This window comes from Podarcis vaucheri, assembly GCF_965113315.1.
Source record: "Podarcis vaucheri genome assembly, chromosome: 6".
Lineage (NCBI taxonomy): Eukaryota > Metazoa > Chordata > Lepidosauria > Squamata > Lacertidae > Podarcis > Podarcis vaucheri.
This window is the reverse complement of record NC_138764.1, coordinates 19,788,663-19,804,386: the sequence shown is the minus strand read 5'-3', so window position 1 is coordinate 19,804,386 and position 15,724 is coordinate 19,788,663. Positions and strand designations below refer to the sequence as shown.

Sequence of the window (15,724 nt, the reverse complement as noted above, 5' to 3'; positions counted from 1 at the left end):
TCTGTCCCTGGGCAGGGGGACAGATAGTCGGAACCAATGCCTAAGCAACCACTCACAGTTATGTATTTAAATAAAGTTGTGGCCAAAATTATGCCAAAAACCTTTGTGTGATGTGTGAGTTATTGGGGTGGCTTGGGGACCTCAACACGCAATAGTGGAATGTGATTCAGCCAACTTGCTCTTAACACAGGGCTATTAAGTGACCTGTAAACCCCACACTATAAGAACTGCTTACTAGCTCCTCCATCCCATCATATCCCCCATTGTCCTCCACACACAGAAGGGCAAATGTCAGCAGCTGGGAGCTTGTTGTAGTTATGGAGGATCCCCCTAAATCGTGCAGGGAACCACCACATAAACAGCTCGCTCCCTGCTGCAAAATGTGGGGGACGATGGGGCAACAAGGGAGGGTCAGGGTCAAGTCAAATATAGGGTCAACTTCAAAATGGAAGCCCTAGTTTGGCGCAGAAATCATTCATAGGCATCCAACAACAGGGCTAGAAACAGGGATAGAGGAGAAGGTTTTATTCACAAGATCCTGGGTGTAAAAGAATGTGGCTCTAATCCCACAAGTGAGATGTTTTGTGACAGCGATAAATCAATACCACCAACACACACACACACTTGCATGATTAAAATAAATAAATGTTGTTGCAGTCTGGCTCTGTGTAAATGATTTTATGGCACAAATACCGTAGCTGGGGTGTCTTTAAAGGCGTTGGGATATAGTTATTGTACCCTTTCTAGAATGCATCACAGCCCCAGTTTCAGATGTTCAAACGCATCGCAAACATCATTTTGCTAAAAGGATCCTAATTACATAATGTACTAGCGAAGATGGATGCAGAGTAGATTTAACGTCTCCTGTTTGAATCAGGGAAATGGGCTATGAATGTAGCTGTATTACACTCATTTGGACCAGTATTGTTTTTTTGGCTATGGCATTCCTAGGGCCAGAGAGAGCGGGGGGGGGGAGGGGGAGGATAAAGAGAGAGACCTTAATTCCTTCTCTTGCTACGAATTCAGCCACAGCCAAAAAAGCAAGGAGGTGAGTTGTAAAGACCAGGGGGTGCAGATGCTCCCCACTAGACTGGTGACTGGGAGTGGCCGCTGAGACCACATAACACCAGTCCTGAAAGACCTACATTAGCTCACTGTATGTTTCCAAGCACAATTCAAAGTGTTGGTGCCGACCTTTGAAGCCCTAAACAGCCTCAGCCCAGCATACCTGAAGGAGCGTCTCCACCCCCATCTTTCAGCCTGGACACTGAGGTCCAGTGCCGAGGGCCTTCTGGTGGTTCCCATCCTCTCAGCAATTGTCACAAATAAGATAGGTCAGTATTATTGCACCCATTATTTTTGACGGGTGGCAAACCTCTGTTCCTCCAGTTGTTGCTGAACTATACTACAACTTGCACCATCCTTGAACATTGGCTAAGCTAACTATGGCTGATTGGAGCCCACCAATATCTAGACGGCTGCAGGTTAGCTACTCCTATTTTAGTTGATGGCCTGAGATCAAGAGATGCAGACCATCTCTAAGGCCGTGACAGAAATTCCCATTGAATTCAATGGGGCTTAATGTACTTGTATATGCCGTTAGCCAGCTAGTTGCTTTTAGAAACTATTCTAGAAGATTTTTAGACTCCTGGAAAATATTCTAGCAGATTTCTACCCATGCAAATCTAACACTATTGCATTGTAAACTTTATTGCATTAAACGACATAGCGAGAAGAGCTTATTCTCTTCCTTAGTGCATATACTAGGTTGCCTCCCAGCACATTATTCTCAACTACAAGGCTAGGAACTGTAATGAAATAAGATTAAAAGTGGGGGAAAGTTTTAGATGCAATCTATTGCTTTCATTATAACAGAAGGGGGAAAACTGCTGCAAGGATATTTTTGTAATAGAACAGATAATAAGCGGTTATTATGAAAATGAGACTTTAGGGAGAGATGGGTATTTTGCTTAATCATTCCCATGCCCTCACCTTTATCTTTAACATTTCAAAGAATTTCTAGATTTAGCTTCTTTTTTTCACTGAACTGAAAAAAATAAGTAACATTTTTAGAAACGCTTCCATTTATTGATAAGCAGCATAGGATTAAGCTGTATGCCAATGTACCTTTGAATAATGAAGGGGAAACATTTCTATGCAACTATTTTTGTGGCTGTTCCTTAAAAGCACGGCTATCACCCTGCACATATTTGCTTTGAGATCAGCAGTACTGACTGCAAGAGGACCTAATCTTTGAATGTATAGGTTTAGGCTGTTAAATTAGCATGACTTCATATAATGAAGGGCATGCAACTATTTTTAACGGTGGAATGAACTCAATAATTATAGTTAAGTTTGGTTGGTCCATTAGAAAAATCCTGAAAGCCAGAGTAAGTTTATAGATACCTTTAATAGGATCAACCAAAATGTCACAAATTTGTGATTAAGCTGGAAGGGGGAACTCTTTCTGGAGTACTCAATCAGGCCCCCCAGCCACCTTAATCTGGCCTTGCTGCTGCCCCCAAGCCTTCAATGATAAGATCATCTACCTGGAAGAGAAAAGACAATTGTTTTTATTATTACACTTTTCCTTCAAGGAGCTCAAGGTCTTTATTTAATCGTCACGAAAATTCTGAGCTAGGGTAGGCTAAGAGACAGCGAGCAACCAAGGTCACCTTTAAGCTTTCATGCATTAGTGGGGTCTTGAACCCTGTCCTCCCTGGTCTGACACTCCAACACAGGAGTCACCACCTTTCTTGGGTCCATGGTCACACTGTGTCAGGTGTGTGTGCAGGAGCCAGGCGCTGTGACCAATAGGACTCTGCAGGACTGGGGCCTTCCTAAGTTTGTTCTGAAGAGGCAAGGCGTGGCTACACAAGTGAGGTCGATTGGTAACTCACAGCACCTGGTGGCAAGAGCCATGAAGGGATATAAGGTCAGCATTTTCCCTTAGGCTCTTTGCCACAGCAACACATAGAATCATAGAGTTGGAAGAGACCACAAGGGCCATCGAGTCCAACCCCCTGCCAAGCAGGAAACACCATCAGAGCACTCCTGACATATGGTTGTCAAGCCTCTGCTTAAAGACCTCCAAAGAAGGAGACTCCACCACACTCCTGGGCAGCAAATTCCACTGTCGAACAGCTCTTACTGTCAGGAAGTTCTTCCTAATGTTTAGGTGGAATCTTCTTTCTTGTAGTTTGGATCCATTGCTCCGTGTCCGCTTCTCTGGAGCAGCAGAAAACAACCTTTCTCCCTCCTCTATGTGACATCCTTCTCGAATTGTGGTGCCCAGAACTGGACACAGTACTCCAGGTGAGGTCTGACCAGAGCAGAATACAGTGGCACTATATTCCCTTGATCTAGATGCTATACTCCTATTGATGCAGCCCAGAATTGCATTGGCTTTTTTAGCTGCCGTGTCACACTGTTGGCTCATGTCAAGTTTGTGGTCAACCAAGACTCCTAGATCCTTTTCACATGTACTGCTCTCAAGCCAGGTGTCCCCCATCTTGTATTTGTGCCTCTCATTTTTTCTGCCCAAGTGCAATACTTTACATTTCTCCCTGTTAAAATTCATCTTGTTTGTTTTTGCCCAGTTCTCTAATCTGTCAAGGTTGTTTTGAAGTGTGATCCTGTCCTCTGGGGTGTTAGCCACCCCTCCCGTTTGGTGTCATCTGCAAATTTGATCAGGATGCCCTTGAGTCCATCATCCAAGTCGTTGATAAAGATGTTGAATAAGACAGAACCCTGTGGCACCCCACTAGTCACTCTTCTCCAGGATGAAGAGGAACCTTGCTTCTTGACTCCTTGCTTCTTGACCCTCGGACCCTTGACTTTGTGACTCCTGGCTTCTGGACTCCTGTTCCTACCTCCACCCCGCCATCTTGCCCCCTGGTCCTGACGTCCCCAGCCAGGACTTTGATCGCCCATGAACTGGACTGTGACACATTGCAAATTGGAGAAAGCTGATGTGGAGACTACTCAATTTCATTTCATTAATTTTATTTATTTTATTTATTCTATTTCTATGCCACTTTTCACTCACGAGTCACAAAGCTGCTTATATACAATAAGTAACATGGCGGAACATCACTACTGCAATATAAATGATATAAAACGATTAACAAATCAGTAAAACAACCACCTTCTATAAAAGAAACTAACTAAACAAAAACTACTAACAAAACAAAAAACACATTAAACAGCACAGCCACAAGAAAAGACATGCTATAAAATTCACAAAGCATGTGATCCAAGAAAACCGTGGCAGAATTGAGTGACCCTGTTGATGAAACAATGGAACATAAACTAGACTTTCACTTCAACATCAGTGAAGTAAGTGGTGCATGTACCTTTTTGCCATATTTCAAAATGCTTTTTGCTTTTGGGAGCGCGTTTGACTTCCTTCCCGAGAAATCCATGCCGGAATTAAATGACCCTGTGGATGAAACAATGGAACATAAGCAAAGGGACAAAAGGGGTGCCACAAATTATTCTTGCATTAAGACCTGCCCCGTCCTTGCCCAAAGCGCCAAATTCATTCTGTTCCCACAAGAATTCTCCACCAGCATTTGATGCCTGTCACCTGTTGAAACAGACATGGTGCCATCCATCCGTTGGCTCCTGAGCTACACGAAAATCGCATGAATCTATGCCTTCTCCCAGCTCAGGGGCTGGAATTTAGAGTTTTGACAGCAGTTCACGTAAGATTTTCAAGCTGGGACAGAATGGGGAGAAGGAGAGAAATTGGGCTGTATTGTCATGCTCTATATTCTGTCACTGAATTTATTTTCTGCAAGAAGATCAAACCTATCCATTCTTAAGTAAATCAGCCCTGAGTGCTCACTGGAAGAACAGATCCTGAAGTTGAGGCTCCAATACTTTAGCCACCTCATGAGAAGACTCCCTGGAAAAGACCCTGATGTTGGGAAAGATGGAGGGCACAAGGAGAAGGGGACGACAGAGGACGAGATGGTTGGAGAGTGTTCTCGAAGCTACTAACATGAGCTTGACCAAACTGCGGGAGGCAGTGGAAGACAGGAGTGCCTGGCGTGCTCTGGTCCATGGGGTCACGAAGAGTCGGACACGACTAAACAACAATAGCATGGTTGTCTAATGGTCCCCACCCAATTCTCATCAAGACTTTGGCATATAAGAGGAGATGCAATTTAAACCTTCCCATCGCATCTGTGATCCTGATGGGACTCTCCCCCCCCCCCATTCACACATTTAGCATTTACCGGGACAGGGGGAAAGGAATAACCCATTTTCACTAGGCATCAAACATCAATTGAACCATCACAACTTCAAGTGACATAGGTTTTTGTTCCCACAGATTTCATTAAAAAAACCAACCCAACCACCTTTAGTACTAAAAAATAATATATGTAACCACTGGCAGTGCCATCCACACCTCATTGCTGATCTCACATTGTAGGGAGGGGACAATTTGCCTCTTCTTTGCCCTTCGTCATTTCAGGAGAAATGCGCCGGCCGATATCTCCTCCAAGACAGAATTCAAAGCACTTTGGTTACCTTAGTGTTTAAGGAAATATGTAAGCAATGGCTTTAAGCTTTTAACCTCATTCATAAAATATATGAAGTGTAATATATCTTTGCAATTTAAATGCAAATAATCTTCAAACAAAGCTAATCCCCGGGGGCTTTTGTGCAGAGAATGATCTAGCAATAGGAACTTTTTTAAAAAATCATCTCACCTTAGTTTGATTTCTTTTTCACTATTAACCATTGGTCTACATGGATCTAATCCTTCAGACCAGCACTAAGCGGTTCATTTAAATGTGTTACAATATAAACTTTTCGGGCGAAATGACGAGCGACAAAAGGGTGTGAGTTACTTATTAACCTGTACTGGAAATGGAAGCATCTTTATGCTGCAGCCTGGACTCCCAGAGTTTACGAGTTCATAAAAATGTAATAGTTCTGCCTATATCCCAGCCATGCAACGCACACTGAAAACGACTGCACAATTAAGCTATTCGTTTCAACTATTAAATGCTGCTGAATGGGATCAATGCTGTTTGCATCGTCTCCGTACTGCGAAGGGTCCTTCAGGAAACAGGGAAAGGCAATCGGTTCTCTGTGGAAGGCGGAAAAGACTGGAATGTTTCTCCTGCTTATTACGATTTTGTGACTTGGTAGACCTACTGCTAAGGAGGGTTTGGATCTTCAGAGCTTCTGACGGTTATCCTGAGTTAATCCCACATAGGTAGCCATGAGTCACATGACATCATCACCAATTTTTCTCTCCACTGTCAGTTAACTGCTCTTCAATAGAACCTCCAGGCAATCAAAGAGTCTGTTGCCTTGATCTTTTAACAGTTATGCTATGACATCAACCGGTTTTAAATGTTTGATGTTGGAACGTCTTTTCATTTGTTGGAAGCTGCCCAGAGTGACTGGGATAGCCCAGTCAGATGGGCCGCATATTGTTGCTGCTGCTGCTGTTGTCATTATTATTTATACCCCGCCCATATGACTCGGTTGCCCGAGTGGCTTCCAACATACTGTATTTTTCCGTGTATAAAGCTATGTTTTTCCCCACATAACCCTCTTTTAGGGAGGACATAATTTATGTATGCAACTACGGCTGAACGGACACTATTAGCCCAACATTGGAAAGAATAAGGTGTCTCAGCTAAAGAAGATTGGCAACTTAAATTAATGGAATATGCTGAAATGGCAAAATTGACAATGAAACGAAAAGGAAGAGATGACAACGAGTTTAAGGAAGAATGGAAGATGTTTCTTGCATATATACAGAAGCATTGTACACAGGTTAATACATTAGCAGGGTTTTAGAAATACTTGTAATTTGACTATGAATGGACAATAGGATATTCAAATGGTTTTCAGATTTAACAATGGACATGCAGTATGTTGATTAATAGTGGCACCAAGAAAGGGGGAAGTCAGTTTGTTTTGGTTTGTTTTGGTATTGCGTGCTGAGGTCCCCCAAAACCCCTACCCCAATAACTCACACATCACACATAATTTTTGTTTAAGGTTTTTGGCATACTTTTGGCCACAACTTTATTTTCATACAAATTGAGAGTGGTTGCTTAGGCATTGGTTATGACTATCTGTCCCCCCCGCCTTGGGGACAGCGCTGACTCCCGTGAGTCAGCGTGTGGAGGAACAAGACCAGGGACAGCTGGGACTGCGACACAGACCCTCAGCTATTCCCTGCTTGTTCCTTGGGAACTTACACGGCCCGCACCCTGCTCCAAGGGTTTGGACGAAGGGATGGTAAGCCCCAGAATTCCTTTAACGGAATTCCCAGCAGCAGCAGCATTGGAGGGGCAGGCACAGCCAATCCATACCCCTCCACCAACCAATTTAACCAATGCCTAACCGCCACAGAGCCTTAGCTCACCGCGAAACCACTCACAAATGCAACCCTTCCTTCAATCCCAAAGCAACCATAGCCAACCAGGTGTCGTTCCCTATAGGGGAAATATTCACCCTAAAGCTGGCAGCAGCCTTGAAGGTAATCACAGGGTGCAAAATCATGGAACCACCTGAAGCAAAGCCTATTTTACTTTATTATTTTAATTATTATTTTATTTTATTTTATTTTATTTTATTTTACACTTCCTTATTAACATGCTTCCCGGCCTCTTTGGTGGTAGTTTGTCTAGGCACTGGTTCCTGACTAGCTGCACCTGACCTCAGCAGGGCAGCACTGACGACTGGGCCCCACCATATCGTCAGTACCAGCAACATTGTGGGGGAGCAATGAATCCCAAGGCAATCGCATCCCGCCAGGTGTCGTTCCCCATAGGGGAAAGATGCACCCCCCATCTGCCCCAAAGAGGGGAACAGTCTTGAAGAAAATAGCAGGGTGCAATATCACAGAACCACCTAAAGCAAGGACCTATTTTATTTTATTTGTTATTTTATTTTATATGTTATTTTATTTTATTTGATTTACTTTATTTATTTTATTTTCCACCGCCATATTAACATGCTTTCTGGCCTGCTCGGTGGTAGTTTGTCTAGGCATTGGTTCCCGACTAGCTGCACCTGACCTCAGCAGGGCAGCACTGACGACTGGGCCCCACCATATCGTCAGTACAAGTAAACAGCGTGGGGGAGCAATGAACCAGGATCAGACTCAAGCTCACCCCAAATGCTCCCAGGGACTCTTGTGTGGCCCTACCCCTCAAAAGGGGTTGACAAAGCATGGCAAATCCTTGGTTTCCTTTAATGGAATATCTTTGCGCATTGGAGGGGACAGGTGCTCCAACCCCCCCTCCAGACCACCTTGAACCAAATGCCTTAAATTATTTTGAGTCCAGGGAGAGCTGCCATCAACTCAAACCAAGCCCTCTTGCATGCAGGAATGCAAACTTATGCTGGAGGAAGACGGCAAATCATTCCCGCCTAGCTGTACCACCAGCACTGCGGGAGGACCTGCACAGGTCACACTCGACCGCACCAAAGGAAGGACCTCCTCCCAAAGCATTCCCCATCTGGACATCCAGTATATGTCCACATGGGCAGGAAGACTGAGATGGCGCCCCAGTCCAAACCCGTCAACATGCTTGCCAGCCCAGTCTACAATGCTGTGGCTCAAATGTGCACAGCTGCTCCTATGAGAAAAGGAAATAACAGACAAGCATCAGCACAGACATCATTGTGACACTTCCTGATATAACCCTTGTCAGTGTCAGACTTCCAATGACCCGTATTCACAATCCTGTCTACTGACAGGCCCCCAGTGTGCAGCCGTTGCAGCAGCCCTATTCGGAAGGAATGAGGCGTGTCCAGCGGTAGGCAAGCCGCAGGCCGTGATAACTGGTGCACGATGTAAGCACATTAATGCCTGGCTAATGGGAACCCATTTTCATGCACTAGGAGTGGGCCAGCCCCCAGGGGAATGAAAAGCCAAATTTTTCTGGTATCCATAACCGTGCAAGGGCCCTCCTCATCTGTAATGGGAAGCCTGATTGTGGCACTCCTGCCCACTAAGTCTGTTTTAGAGTTCCCAACTCTAATGACAAGCTCCAAAGCAGATAAGGAAAAGTCCTGAAGCAATAAGCCTCCAGACTCTCAGCCCTGTGCTGGCTCCAACAACCATTTCCCCAACCCTCAGTGCCCAAAATGCAATGGAATACTGAAAGGAGTCTCGCCTTGATCTTTTACCAGCAGACAAGTTTTAACTTGTTGCAGATCCTGCCTAGGTAAAATTGACCGACTTCCTGCCCACTGTCCTATGAGGTTGGAGCCTATTCCAACCTTCCAAGGCCCTGCACATTACAAACTTTATGCAAGGGTCTCTGAAAAATAAAGCTTCAGTATAACAGACATTGCAGCGGACTGAATTCTTATAGTTATAACAGGACGCCCAATCTGCGGCAGGTGGACCAAATACTGCAGGATCTGCTCAGAGGATGGGGGCCAGTTCATCTGAATGGCCGAGGACTGCCAGCTTAAGGCTAAGAAATCCATCCAGGCCTTCCCATAAGAGCTAAAAGCAGAAGGGGAAATGGAAGCTGCTGCTCTCTGTAATTACTAATTGTTGTCAAAATGCCACAGGTGGTCTGGAAAAGTCTGGCAATAGCTGAGTCTGGAGCCCAGGATCTGAAGCGCTCCATCTGAAAATGGGATAGAGTGTCAGAGACATCATTAGAGGATCCCGTAATCAGGAGAGCAGAAAGCACAATAGTAAACCTTAAGCGGTGCAGCTCAAAAGCATGAGCGGAGGGGCGGAGACTCTGCTGGAGCGTGAGAACTGTTTAGCCAAGACGCTCACCACTACCTGGTTATCAGACCAAAAGCAGATCCGATGGTCACTGAACTCCTCGGGCCACATGTGAACTGCTACTACAATGGGGAAAACTCAAAAGTTAGGTCACATGATTGCCTCACCATACCGGGCTTGAGGCCATGGCTTTGCACACCAGCAGCCCCTGAAATAAAAAACCAAAGGGCAAAGATCCAGCAGCATCAGCATGAACCTGAAAAATCCCTGTGCAAGTATCCTGCCATGGCCAACTACTATTGCATACATATAGGAATTGCAACCATTGCATGAGATCCCATTGCATGAGAAAGGTAAGGGGACCTCAGGCCGCAGGCAGCCTGGCCTAGTGGGAAGGGAAGGGGCGGCCTGGGGCAACCACTCTGCATGCAAGATTAATTAAGTGACCCAGCAAGATCGGATCTGATGAAGCATCACTTGCTACAGAGGAAGTATTACAAAATAACTTCCTTCAAGGCAGACAGCTTCTCCATAGGCAAGTGGTATGTTTTAGCAACGATATCCAACTGGATCCCTAAATAAAATGGGAATATGGGCAAAAAGTATTGAGGTATTGCTTGCCAGCTTCCAGCCCTGCTTGGGCAGGGGGCATCTTGTGCTGCCATCATAATACGTAAATTTACAGGGCCGACGCTGGCCAGAACCGCTAAAAAAGTCCCGACAAAACTGCCGCCGTGCCAGCTTCCTTTTCAGACACACACTGTGCAATGCAAAAACACACTCCGTGCGGTGCTCACACAATCCATGCAATGCAACTATACTCCGTGCGATGCAGCTACACACTCCGTTCAATGCAACTACACACTCAGTGCAAAAAAAACACTCCGTGCAATGCAAAAACGCACTCCATGCAATGCAACTACCCTCCATGCAATGCAACTACCCACTCTGTGCAATGCAACTACACACTCCATGCAATGCAACTACACACTTCATGCAATGCAACTACACACTCCGTTCAATGCAACTACACACTCCGTGCAATGCAAAAACGCACTCCGTGCAATGCAAAAACGCACTCCATGCAATGCAACTACCCTCCATGCAATGCAACTACCCACTCTGTGCAATGCAACTACCCTCCATGCAATGCAACTACACACTCCGTGCACTGCACACACCCTCTGTTCAATGCAACTACACACTCCGTGCAATGCACTCTCTGTGCAATGCAAAAAAAAAACCAAAAACCAAACCACACACACTCTGTGCAAATGCCACTACACCCTCCGTGCAATGCACACACTGTGCAATGCACACACACCCTCTGTGCAATGCACTCACACCCTCTGTGCAATGCGCACAACCTCTGTGCAATGCAAATGCAAATCTCTCACGCAATGCAATGCAAATGCAGCCCGTGCAGCGCTGTGCCCTGTAACGCACAGAGCAAACTGCAGTGCGGGCACACAAAGGTGCTTTCTCCCGCTTGCATATTGCAAACGTGGCGCCTGTTACATCCCTCGCAGTGAGGGAACCACCAAAAGGCCCTCGACACTGGACCTAAGTGTCCAGGTAGAGCAATGGGGGAGCATGCAGCTGTCCCATATAGGGACCAATCCTGCAACCTAGGCATTACCGGCACTATGCGCTGACCAGCTGAGTTATCCAGGATGATCCCTAAAGACCCGGGACAGCCTCACCCTGACCCCTGTAGAGGTCCAAGGTGATGTCTGAATCATGATCCCTGCTCCTCTTTGCCCTCCTCCTGGATTGCAGCCTTCGAAGATGCTTTCTTATGGAAGAAGACACCTGGGGCGTCCACAAGTCATCCCCTGCAGGAGAGGCAAGCTCTTGAGGCATTTGCAAAAGCCCAGTCATAGTCCGCAAAAACTAAACAATGTAAGGAACTGGTGAAACCAATGCTTCATGGACCACATGGGGACACTATTCAGGCCGGAAACGCTTCCAGGCCATCGAATTCTAGGGCAAAGCCCTAGGATCACCTGCCAGGCCAGACATAAATGTTTCCAGTGAAATAGCAGAGTTGAAGCAGCCCACAGCTTGTCCAGGTACCCCTGAAAGGGACATCGGTTTTCAGACCAAGAATGTAAAGATCAGGCAGCAAAGTTTCTTAAAGAAAAAGTTTTTATTTGGTTTTGCCAGACAAAAGCAAAAGGGTGCATTTCAGTAAATGAGAAAATGCCCACCCCTCCTAGGGGGTAGTCTACTTATATACCTTTCTTGCTAAGCCTAGTTCAGCCCCTTACCCCTCCCCATCTATCGCATATTCATCATAGCTCTACCAATCAGATTGGTGGCTGCCGTGTTCGGTTTCAAGCTTGCATTAATCACTAGATGGCGCTGCTGGCTTATAAGCTGCTTGACCTCTTCACTAGTTCCAGTAAATGAGCCCCTAGACCACCCATTTCTGGGAAGTGAGCTGTGGTTTTTAAATAGAGCCCATCTCCGGGGTCTTGTGGTCTTCGTGGTGGGCAACATCCTGTTATTGTGTTAGTCAGGGGCTCATTTCTCAGAAATAGCTTAGTACTTGCAAATTCCCCTAACCACAAGCATGCAACTGCTGTTCTTGCAGAATATAGCAGAGACCTAGTTTTGCTCTTAGCTGGCTCTTCTAGAGAATAGAAAATGGCCTTTTGCCTGGTAAGGGTACAACAGAAAATGGCTCCCGTCTGGCTCTCCCAGTCTTCATCCCTTCATTCCCCCCTTTCCATCCCGAAGATGCAGAACCCAGGTCAAGGTTCCTCATCTTCGGTTGATGGATCTATAGATGCAAAATCGTAGAGAGCCAGAACCTGTGTGCGTGTTGCTGCATTAACTGAGCGGCTCACCATTTGGCGTACAATCTGAATAAGACAAGGCACAAAGCATGATAAGGCGATTACAATAAGAAAGAAAACCAGAACCACAAGTAAAATCTCTTTTAACCATGACCATCCTGGGAGCCAAGAGGTAAGCCAATTCCAAATACTGGGAAGACCTGTACCATCTTGACTAATCTTGTGGAACAAGTCAGCTTGCTTCTTAATGCGCTCAACATCATTCTCCACACGTTTACTTTGGTTGTATATGGATGCTAACTCCCTAATGCGCCCAATATCTGTCAACACTCGTTGGTCTCGGTTAATGTATACGCAGCAGGAGGAGTTCAGAAAGGCACAAACCCCTCCTTGGCTGGCCAGTAGGTAGTCCAAAGCAATCCTGTTCTGTAGAGTGGTAGCGGCCATCTGCCTGATTTCCAGCTGAAGGGCCATAAGGGCATCAGCCGTGGAGTTAGCCACTAGAGCCATTTGTGCTACCTCTTCCTGCAGGGAGGTTAAAGCATCTGCGGTGGAGGCCGCAAAGATCTCCAGTGAGGCTGAAATATTGACCAGGGCTCGTTCCACCTCATAGACTCCAAGGCCAGGGAAAAGCGCTCTCATAAAGGAGTGAAAGCCGGTGTTTCTGATCACCAGGGGGTTGTCTGCCCTGCGGTAGCGGGGGGCGGGCCACTCCCGGGAAGGTGTCATGGATCGTGAGCCCTGGGGCCAATGTTCCTAAGGTGCAGGTCCCATACCAATTACGAGGCAATGTCTTGTAAGCTGTGTGATCGCAAATCCAGAACCATCCCTTCTTCCACCCCGGTGTTGCAAGGGGTAAGGTGGGGGCATAGGTGTGCGTTAGTTGAGGGAGAGTTCTATTATCGATGTACGTACACCCTGGGTGATTGCCCACAAAAATTTCGTCTGGAATGTCCGCCTTCCAATAATTGCCCTCCCAAAGGGGAGTATGGTACTTGGCCTTCCAGAAGGCACCGTCCACGGGTGGTGCGCTCCTGTGGATGCACGGGCCCCCCTCTATGACCCTGTCAAGGCTCCAAATGTGGTGTCGGGGAACTCTGTAGGACTCGTTAAGCCATGGGGGCCCAACTATCAGCAGCCTTTGAAAAGAAGTTGCATTCATAGAGAAAGGTACTCCCGTTATGGGGATCCCCTGCCCCAGGTGCATGGGGACATGCACGCATACCCAACATTCTGACCTATTCAGGCTCTTGGCTACCGCCGTTGTCATGTTTAGGAAGGTATTGTCCTTCCACCCCGTGGCCATTTGCGAGGTGAGGACCCATAGGAGCCAGAGGATGACCTGATTCCTCATCTTGTTCAGTACCCCAGAACAGGGGACTGTACCACCAACACAGGAATCCTACAAAAATGGCAATGCCGCAAGCAAAAAGGAGGGTGGCCCACCAAGGCCAGGGCATGGGGCTTCTAACTCCTGGCCCTGCTACGGCGTGAACAGCGTGCACACACGTAGCGTTCCCACTCTTCCCAGGGAAAGGTGTCTGTCCGGAAGTGGAACACTGCTAGGCCTTGGGAACTGCGGGGGTGGCGGTAGACCCTGTAAGTTTCGAAAACGGGGCCCACTCCCCGGATGAGGCCGAAGGGCCTAAGAGCCCACTCCTGAGCCTCCGAAGCTCTGTAGACCAGCCACAAGGGAAGAACGGTGTGTTGACGCAGGGTAAATGTATAGTGGCCACACCTGAACGCTCCTTCCTGCAAAAAGAAGCTGCTCCGGGTTACTGGCCGGGCAAACCACTTGTAACACTGCTGTGCTGACCAGTCCTCGTGATAGGGTTCTAACGGGGAAGGGCGTCTCTGCATGCGGTGAGATTTCTATACCTAGTTGCCAAGATACCAGCGGTAGCGTCCTTCCTGGGCCTGGCGATATGCAACGTCCAGGAGCTCCGCTAGTTCAGGACCCCTAACATTCCAGGGCCTATACCAGGGTCTGGATTCTTCTGAAGCTAGGAGTACTGTCTGCCGGCCTGCTGGTCCTATTGGGTGGTTGTCGCCCACGTGGCCTCTAACCAGGGCGAAGGGAGGCTGAAACCCTGGGGTGGCAACCCTTATGCAGCCACAAGAATATCCTGCCACATCCACAGGTATTGGGTGTGGGGTCACCAAGCCTATTAGTTCAGGTCTTACTCTGGGATTTTGGGAGGTTCGAGCCGCCACAACAACTACAGGTGGGGCTGCGGGATTTACGGGCACTTGTTCAGTAATCTCAATACGCCCCGGGGTCAAGCTCCCTCCCATTCAACCCCTGAGCCAATATTCCTTCAACACCCGGGTCAGGGTCTGGGCGCGATGTGCCAAATGGGGTTGGTACTGGGCTCCGCCTCCCCGGTCCAGTGCTCTTCCCCCCCTTAGGCAGTGGGATATCTCCCCTCCAAAGCAGGAGCGGGCGAAAACTCGATAGAGTTCGACCGTTTCCTCGACTTCCCGTAGGAGCAATACCCACGTGCGTTGGGACGTGTCGTGGACAAGGAGCCACAGAGGGTAAGTGGGATGCCTTACAGCAGCTGCTCTGTGCGGCCCCCGCTCCCAATAGCCGACAAGGACGCCGTCCCTTACCACCGGTAGGACGAACCACTCGTAGCAGAGGTCAGCAGGCCAGAAGGGTTGATATGGCTCCGTTGGGTCAGGACTGGAGGACATAGAACAAAGCAATAGACACAGAATAGAGAAAGGGGAAAGTCTCTGTGAAAGTCTTTGTGATGATCAGTCGCAGGAACTAGTTGCCCGTGGCCTAACGCACTCCCGGTGGCGTCAGACGCAAGGTGATGATCCGTCGCAGGAACAAGTTGCCCGTGGCCTGACGCACTCCCGGTGGCGTCAGACACAAGGGTTCTTGGAGAGAGTCAGTTTCAGAGGGTCAGCAGGGTTGCTTTTGCAGGTCCAGACACCTTCAGACTTCTTCAGACGTGTGTGATGGATCCAGGGAGTAACCTCGGCTACTTTCACCGCAGTTGGAGTGGAGAGGAGGACGGTGTATGGGCCTCGCCACTTTGGGATGAGAGGGTCGCGCTTCCACTCTTTTAACCACACGGAGTCGCCTGGCTGGAACTGGTGGACCGGCTCAGCGAGACTGCATGGTGTGCGCTCGAGGGTGTACCTGGAAAGGGAATCAAACACACGGGACAAGGATTGCACT

At 47.5% G+C, this 15,724-nt stretch overlaps 1 long non-coding RNA gene across 1 annotated transcript; it reads right to left on the bottom strand.

Annotated features, from left to right (window-relative positions):
- Nucleotides 1-2,391: 2,391 nt before the first annotated feature.
- Nucleotides 2,392-6,310, bottom strand: LOC309533903. The gene is made up of 4 exons (XR_014220497.1): nucleotides 6,172-6,310; nucleotides 5,417-5,538; nucleotides 4,356-4,441; nucleotides 2,392-2,549 (listed from the first exon to the last, which is right to left on the bottom strand). It is a non-coding gene; the product is annotated as an uncharacterized lncRNA (long non-coding RNA).
- Between the last annotated feature and the right edge of the window lie 9,414 nt (nucleotides 6,311-15,724).